Below are 9,755 nucleotides of genomic sequence, written 5' to 3'. Positions count from 1 at the left end.
TATAGATCTTAATCATACAGACCTATTCAGACCCATTAAGTGGTTGTAAAGTAAAAAAAACAAACGCACTTAATTATTAAGATCTGAATAATTTGGATACAGACTTGAAAAACAAACGCACTTAATGTCTGAGACCTCAATAATTAAGATTCAGACCTCCATTAAGTGCAAACAAATGAGGCCTTAAGCTGGTAAAGTGTTCAAATAGGGATTTTAATTCCCATGTAATTGTTGTACTTCAGTTTTGATTCTTAAATTATTCAACGTAATACATTTAGCTTAAAAGGTGTTAATCGGGCCGGGCCGGGCCACTAACAACCTAGTTCGACCCGATTCAGTCCGGTTTGGTAAGGGGTGGGACGGGTTGGCTAGGGTAGGGAGGTTGTGTCGGATGGGGTCGGGCCTTTTTTGGCTACCGGTGCACCGAAACCCGGCTAGCCCGCTAACCCGTTCAAGGGTTTTAACCGTGTTTCAGCCCGGTCCAACCCAGTTTATGTTGTAAATTTATTTTTTTTTTAAATTTTGACCGTTGCCAATGGTCAAAATCAAAAATGGTCGTTGGGCAATGGCTATTTTTTATACTTTTAGCCATTTCAGCCTATCCCCTTACTAAAATAGCCCCTCCATCCCCTAATAATTGATAAATTACATTCTTAGCCTTTTAATAACTATAAATAGCCCCCATCTTCTTCATTTTTCTCACAATTTGCTCTCTTCTTCTACTTTAATTCTCTCTCAATTCCTTTTTGATTATTGAATTGCTTATTGCTCTCAAGTTCTCAAACAACAACAACAACAACAATAACCCAGTATAATCCTACTAGTGGGGTCTGGGGAGGGTAGTTTGTACGCAGACCTTACCCCTACCCTAAGGTAGAGAGGCTGTTTCCGATAGACCCTTGGCTCCCTCCCTCCAAGAACTCCCCACCTTGCTCTTGGGGTGAGTCGAACTCACAACCTCTTGGTTGGAAGTGAAGGGTGCTCACCACTAGAGCAACCCACTCTCAAATTCTCAATTAATTAATATTTCAAGTTTTATCAATTATTTACGCTAGCCACTATAAAATTATAATTATCAAGTGAAGTGTGGTTACTATTTTTGTTAGGTTCAAGTTAAATCATGCCTCGTGCTTCTAGAGTGCGTTCACATGTTTGGGAACACTTTGAGGTGATAGAAGAAAATGAAAAAGTTCGTAAAGTAGAGTGCAAGAACTATGGTCGGATCTTTAATATTCATCGAAAGTGAGACGGCACAACTGATTTAGAGAGGCATATCAAGGGTTGTCTTGAACGTCTTCCAGGATTTCGTATTTAAGTTGATTTGAGACAATTTGTGTTATTTTGAATTTGTTAGACTTATTTAAGCTTGATGTGTTAGTTTATAAGACAAGTTAATTTGAAGTATTATTATGCAATGAAAATATGAAATGAAAGCCTTTGAACTTTGATCCTTACATATTGGTCTTATTAAATAATTTTATATAGCCACTTAATTTCAATTTTTAAATTCAAATTTCAAATTTACAACTTTAAACTTTAAAGTTTAAAAGTTTAATTTTATGCCTTAAAATACTTATTTTATTATTTAAAAGTTTGCAAGCACTTAAGTAACAATTATATTGAACAAAGAAACACAATACACACACACACACACAAAAAAAATAACTCGGCCCGATCCGGCCCCGATAATTCCGAACCCCGACGGGCCCACCAAAACCCGTAATATCTCAGCCCACTACCAGCCTGGAATCCCAACCCACTAACCGGACGAGCTATTTTTTCTCATGTCCAGGTCCAGCCCATCCGGTAAACACCCTTAATTTAACTTTGACTTAATTTTATTTGACCAGTCTTTTTAAAAAGTACTTTTAAATGCCAAATTGCGAAAAAAGACAATAAAGGTTTCGTTTACAATTGCTTTATTTCAAAGAGAGAAATAATTTTATATATTTATTGAAAAATTCAATTAATATTTTTATTTAACTAAAATATAAAATAAAATATATATTAAATATTTTAATCAATGCAAAATAAAATTATTTAAAATAATAATATTGGATATCTGATATTACTTATTCTTTACGTGATAAATTAAATATATTAAAATAAATCATTTATTATAAATTAAAAAGCTAACCATAAATCATTATATAAAAAAAGAGATCAATTTATAGTAGAGAGACTATTCCAAAGAGCAATAAGAGAAGGAGAATAAAAATATGATAAAAATAAAATAAAAAAAGAGAAAAAATAAATGGTAGAAATAAAAAAGAAAATGGATAGGTTAAATTGACGAGGCATAGTTTGGGAAATCTAAATCTATGGTACGGATATTCTTGTCTTGAAAAAATTATTTTTCAACTTATGCTTCTTAAAGAATCTAGAATTTATAACTTCTTCCCAAAAATAAAAAAAATATATTTTTACTGCTACTTAAAGGTACTTTTTCGTCTTGACCAAATACCTCAAATTAAAATATTTTTGGCTTCCCCAAAGCTTGGCCAAACAGGCTCTAATTCTCATCATTGTCGATCATGTCAATGTGTCCCAAAGATGCATCATACATGTAATGACTCGGCCTGTCATTTTATGTATTGTAGCCCTGTTCCCCTATTTATTTCTTCTTCTATATTCATCTGTGGTTGTGTGACTTACCGAGGGTGGTTGGATTGGTTTCGGGGATGTTTTGGAGTGAATTGGGACACTTAATCCCAAGGTTGAAGGCTTAAGTTGAAAGAGTTGATCGGAGTTTGACTTTTGTATAGACGACTCCAGAATGATGTTTTGTTGGTTTCAATAGCTTCGTATGACGATTTTGGACTTAGGCATATGTTCAGATGTTGATTTGGAGGTCCGTAGGTTGATTTGCTGCTTTTTGACGAAAGTTAGAAAAATGAAGGTTGAGAAGTTTGACCGAGAGTTGACTTTGTTGATATCGGGTTTGGATTTTATTTCGGAAGTTGGAAAAGATTTGTGGTGTCATTTGGGACTAGTGTGCAAAATTCGAGATCATTCAGAGTTGATTTGGTATGGTACGACATGAGTTTTAGGAGTTGGAAGTTCATTAGTTTCATTAGGCTTGAATTGGGGTGCGATTCGTGGTTTTGATATTGTTTGACGTGATTTGAGGCTTCAAGCAAGTTCGTATTGTGTTTTAGGACTTGTTGGTATATTTGGATGGGGTTCCGGAGGCCTCGGGTATGATTCGGGTGGTTGGCGGATCATTTTTGGACTTTGAAGGATTGCTGAAGCCTGGGAGCTCTGGTGCAATCGCACCTGCGAGGGATTTGCTGCAGGTGCAACGCCGTAGAAGAGACCATGTGATCTCAAATGCAGGCTTGGTTGGGCTAGAGAAGGGGACGCAAAAGCGGAGGAAGGCTGGCAGAGCTAGGATCACAGATGCGGAAGGGTTCCGCAGGTGCGGACGCGCAGAAGCGGGAATTGGACGCGCAGAAGCGATAGGTTGGAACTTAAGTGAAGTTCGCAGGTGTATAGTTTTGACCGCATAAGCGGAATTTTGGATCGCAGATGCGATTTCACTGGCAGGTTCTTATATTCGAAGGGATTGAGTGTTTTCTCATTTTGGTAGATTTGGAACTCGGCTAAGGGTGATATTTGAGAGACGTTTTGCTACAATTGAAGAGGTAAGTAAAGTTTAATCACTTTTGATGTCAGATATTGATTACTCGTTGACTATTACATGAATTTGAAGTGAAATTTGGGGATTTTAGACTATGTTGTTGGAGAGTGAGATTTGATAATTTGAGGGTCGATTTGTGATTGCAATTGGATTAAATTAGTATTGCTGGACTCATAATTGAATAAATGTTCGAAATTTATAAATTTTGTCGGGTTCTGGGGTTCTGGGGTGCGGGCCCAGGGTTGACTCTGCATATTTGATTCAAGACTTTAGCTTTATCATTTAGAATTATTTCATATGGCTATTATTGATGGTATTAAGTTATTTTGGATAGATTCGAGTCGTTCAGATGTTGATACACGTGTGAAGGGCTTGTTAGAGGAGTGATTTTGTTTGCTTGAGGTAAGTATCTTACCTAAAACTTGGTTGATGCACTAGTTGCCTGAATTATTTGTGATAGCTACGTGCTATGAGTGGCGCATATGTATGGGGTTGAGTCCATATACGTGCACCGGGGGTACTATTTCATGCTCGGGGTAGTGCTTAGGCTATGATATGTCTTGAATTGATTGCTATGCTTCATGATGTGATGTTTACCCTACTTGTACCCCACTATGAGCTATTTGTATCACATTTGAGATTACGTTGAGGTTATTTTCCCGATTGAACCTAATAAACTGCTATTTCATGATGAAATTGTCTGTTCTAGCTGTGGTAGAACACATTGCACATGCCTATACCATAGTATGTTATTTATACCAATTCACGAGTATGAAACTTGATAATCATTGATCATGTACATGTATTCTCTTTTTTTTCCTTCAGGTGTATTATGATATGGACTAATAGCATGTGACCATACCAGGCGGATTGTGATTATTGGCACGTGAGTTGTCTGTGCGGTTGGTATTATTGGCACGTGAATTGTCCGTACAGGATGTGAGTTGTCCGTGCGGATCCAGATATTGATATTATTGGCACGTGAGTTGTCCGTGCAGATCTAGATATTATAATTAGCACGTGAGTTGTCCATGCAGCACGTGGGTTATCCGCGCAGCGTGTGGATATGGATCCATCCTCTTAGGGTCACCCTCTCATGTTTCTCCCTTGATGGTATACACGCGGATTTAAGGAAATTGATAAGTGGTTTGGTACGGATATGGAAATATTAAGGAAAATTTGGACAGTGTTTGCTTTGAATTTTGCATTTCATCTTTACTTGTAATCACCTGGTTAATTTCCTGATTTACTGCATATCATCTTTACATGATGCATCATTAACTAAGCAGAGAACTTGAGTAATTGTGCACACACAGATGGTTCTTTCTATGCTTTATGACTTGATCACACTCTTATTCTGTATTTGTCGAGTTTATGAAACTGTACAGGCTATAACAAGTATCATGTATAATTCTTGCTTCTTTTACCTCGCCTCAGTTAGTTATTATACTTGCTGAGTATATTGGATCGGTTGTACTCATACTACACTCTGCACTTAATTATGCAGTTCCAGGTGTCGGACACAGTCATGAGTAGCTAAGGCTTGTAGCAGGGCTGATCATTTAGAGACGAGGTTGAACTGCATTATCGACCGCAGTATTGGCATCTCTTTCTTATGTACTATTGTTTTTATTTCAGACAGTATTATATGCATCGCATATTTGTCACGTCCCAAAACCGAGGAACGCGACTGGCGCTCAGCCGAGTAAACCCGGTCGATTAAGCCTGTTAGATTCTTTCTACCTAATTCACCCATGATCAAGAAAAGACATGATTTCATAAATTATACAACAGGAAGTTCATACATACGATGCTAAATCATTTGATTAGCCATTGTGACTTTAAGTCTCAAAATACATATTTCTTATACTTCGAATGGAACAAGTGATCAAACACAACATAACTGGTTTAACATTCCCAACACCCACATACAACCCACATAGTGTCTACGGAGCCTCTAAAGATACAAAAGTGAGTAAAGATGGTGCCAGCAATAAGGCCCCAACTATACCTCAAAAAGTGACCCCAATATAAAAAAGGTACAATACATGACCCCGAAATGAAATGGGGCTCACCGAGTCTGCTGGGAAGATGATGATGTACCACTAATGCCGATCAACACTATCTGCTATGTAACCACCTGCATCTATTTAAAGATGCAGTGCCCTTGGCAAACGGGACGTTAGTACCGTCGAATAGTACTAGTATGTAAAGCTAAAACACTATCTCAATAGAATGGATAATAATACAAGGGAGAAAACAGTTATGAGTTCAATAAGAGCTTCAAAACAATACTAAAACATCAAATAAGGATCACATAAGTTCTCAAGTCAATTTTCATCTTATTAGGTTGGGTAATCTTTAGTGCCATATACCACAATTCACAATACCACCATGTTCTTACTCGGAGTCTGATCTCGACCCGATCGGCTAGGTCATCTCATTTGAGACATCAACCATATCCACAATTTCAATTATCATTTCCAGCAAAGTTACCACTATGTGTGCGGCACAACGTACGATCAAGGCCCGATCGGCTAGGCCATCTCACTTGAGACATCAACCATAACAATAATTTCAATTATCTCACATCATATTTCTTTAATATTCTTTCGATTCATTGGCACTAGTGATCACGATTACGAAATCATTCTTTGCACTTGGTCGTATTTCATAATTCCAGTCCCCTTTTCCACATTCAAATATCATTATCATAATCATTATCAACAACAATAAGGCTTCCCGTTCAAGACATTAAATTCACATAACACAATAATTTGGGAATCTTAGGCACATAGAGGCTTTTCATACAATTTGGCATAACAACCTTTATTTCGATATTGACATGACATCTTAACATTTCTAGCACATATTCCACATTTTTAACATATCCTCAAATGGAAAGATGACATGATGAAGTATTTAGAATAAATATTGAACATATATCCTTCGACACAACCATATTAGGAATAGCCAATTCAATAATGATCAAGGTTACATGAACACTGTGGGATTCGATTCTAAGAAGAAGGGGGTTTAGCCATACATACCTCAATTGAGTTTTCTTAATCTCTAAAATGTTCCAGAATTCTTAGCAATATCGATCTAATTTAGAAATATAACAAGTTGGACCAAGATTAGGAAGATTGACATGGTTTTAGCTCATTTGAGCATATTATCAAACACTAGGTGTGCATCAATGTTTTAAGCCCCCCTTTTGAAGGATTACATATTTCCCCAACCCATTCTCTATCATTTTTAGCTCACAACCTCCCCACATACTTCAAGGATACATGCATGCAAGACAACAACCCTCACACCCAATAATTGTCTCTCTATTAACCCATTTTTGTAAATTTTCGAAATCGAGAGCTAGGACATAGATTCTTACCTCTTAGGAAGAAGACCTAGGTGCCTCTCTTGATAATTTTCAAGGTTTTAAGTGATAACTGAAGAGAAATTTTGATGAATATCACTTCTCCCTCTAGGACCCTCTCTTTCACTCTAAAAATATCAGAAAATATGTTCAAAATGGTCCAAGGTAGGTGTTTTAACGGAATAGGGTCGGGTTTAAAAAATAGGAGAATGGATACTCCGAAATTCTGGATCGGGCTACAGACCAGGCTAGGCACACTCTGTAGCGAGCTATAGACCAGGCTAGGCACGCTTTGTAGCGAGCTATAGACCAGGCTAGGCACGCTCTGTAGCGAGCTATAGACCAGGCGAGGCACGCTCTGTAGCGAGCTATAGACCAGGCGAGGCACGCTCTGTAGCGAGCTATAGACCAGGCGAGGCACGTTCTGTAGCGAGCTATAGACCAGGCGAGGCACGCTTTGTAGCGAGCGATAGACCAGGCTAGGCAAGGGATATACTACGGTCTAGCGCCCTACAGACCTGGCTAGGCGAGGGATATAGCACGGTCTAGCGTGCTACAGACCTGGCTAGGCAAGGGATATAACACGGTCTAGCGCGCTACAAGTTGAGCGACGCGAGAGTGAAAAATTTCAGCTCCCCAACACACTGTTCAACCCAAAAACTCCAAAAATATAATACATTAGCCTACCTTGGTACCACGAAACCTTAAATTACTTAGCAAATTTTTTCCGGTTCCTTACATTCTCCCCCGCTTAGGGTCATTTGTCCTCGAATGACGAGTAGAGTCCGTCCCCAAACGCTTGTCATAACTTATCTCTTTTCTCACACACCTCAATCTCCCAAATTTTACTAACTCCAAAATGTTTCTGAAATTTCTGCAGAGTCTCCTCTGTAATTAGGCATATCCACCTGTCAGAGAACCTCATAAACACATCCTAACAACATATACATAATCCAATGAAGCAACATAATATGAAACAATACCAACTGTGGCCTCATAAGCAATACATTACCGGAAAGGAACACCCTAGCATAAATTGTACAAGTGACACATAATTCATAGGGAATAATTTCATAGAAACGATTACATAGCTATTCAAACAAATGAGGGTACTTCTTATTCATTTCTTCTTCGGCCTCCCAAGTGGCCTCTTCAACCTGCCGGTTTCGCCATAACACTTTCATAGAGGAAATATCTTTATTTCTTAGCTTTCGGATTTGCCTATCAAGAATAAAAACTAGAGTTTCTTCAAAATTCAATTCCTCATTAAGCTCAATAGTTTCAACCGGAACAATGAGTGTCGGGTCTCCAACTACTTTCTTCAACATAGACACATGAAATAGTGGGTGCACTAATGACATCTTAGGTGGTAGCTCAAGTTTGTACGCCACCTGACCAATCCTCTGAATGATTTTGTACGATCTGACATACCTCAGACTCAATTTTCCTTTTTTACCAAATCGCATTACACCCTTCATGGGGGAAACCTTCAAGAATACCCAATCATCTTCTTTGAACTCCAAATTCCTATGACGAACATCCAAATAGGACTTCTGACGACTCTGAGCAGTCTTTAACTGCTCCTTAATGATTTTAATTTTTTTTTGGCCCGATGCACGAGGTCTGGCCCTATCAACTCTGTTTCCCCAATTTCCAACCACCCAATGGGAGATCTACATATCCTACCATATAAAGCCTCCAACGGTGCCATCTGAATGATAGCGTGATAGCTATTGTTGTAGGCAAATTCTATGAGTGGCAAATGATCATCCCAACTACCTTTGAAGTCTAGAACACAAGCACGCAACATATCCTTAAGCGTCTGAATAGTCCGCTTTGCCAGCCCGTCAGTTTGCGGGTTAAAAGTTGTACTAAGATTCACCTCAGTACCCAAACCTTGCTAAAATTTCTTCCAAAAATTTGCAGTAAATTATGCTCCCCGATCAGAAATGATGGAAACCGGAGTGCCATGCAGCCTGACTATTTCTTTGATATACAACGGAGCATATTGTTCTGCTGTATCGGTAGCCTTAACCGGCAAGAAGTGTGCTGATTTAGTGAGTCGATCCACAATCACCCAAATTGAGTTAAACTTACGAGGAGTACGAGCTAATCCTACCATAAAGTCCATATTAATCATTTCCCACATCCACATTGGAATTTCTATGTTCTGTGCCAACCCACCGGGCCTTTGTTGTTCGACCTTCACTTGCTAACAATTTGGACATCTTGCCACAAAGTCCGCTACATTCCTCTTCATATCATTCCACCAGTAGACTTCCTTAAGATCATGATACATTTTTGTAGAACCTGGGTGCACAGAATACCAGAAGTGTGAGCTTCAGTCATAATTCTTTCCCGGAGACCATCCATATTTGGAACACATAGTCGTCCTTGGTACCTTAGTGTACCATCATTTATGCCAAGAGAAAAATCCATGGTCTTATATTTATGAATTCCCTAATTCATTAGAGTCCGCAAGACGAACTCCCAAACTAGCCAATCGATGAACTTCCTTGGCCAACGGCCTTTGACATGCCTCCAAGTGAGCCACACTACCCATAGATTTTCGGCTAAGAGCATCCGCCACAACATTGGCTTCCCCGGATGATATAGAATATCGATATCGTAATCCTTAGGTAACTCAAGCCATCTTCTCTACCTTAGATTCAATTTCTTCTATTTGCAAATATATTGAAGGAACTTTTGGTCCGTGAATATGTCCACCTGGACCCCATA

Source organism: Nicotiana tabacum, chromosome 23 (genome assembly GCF_000715075.1).
Source record: "Nicotiana tabacum cultivar K326 chromosome 23, ASM71507v2, whole genome shotgun sequence".
In the NCBI taxonomy this organism is placed as follows: domain Eukaryota; kingdom Viridiplantae; phylum Streptophyta; class Magnoliopsida; order Solanales; family Solanaceae; genus Nicotiana; species Nicotiana tabacum.
This window is presented reverse-complemented; position numbering follows the sequence as displayed.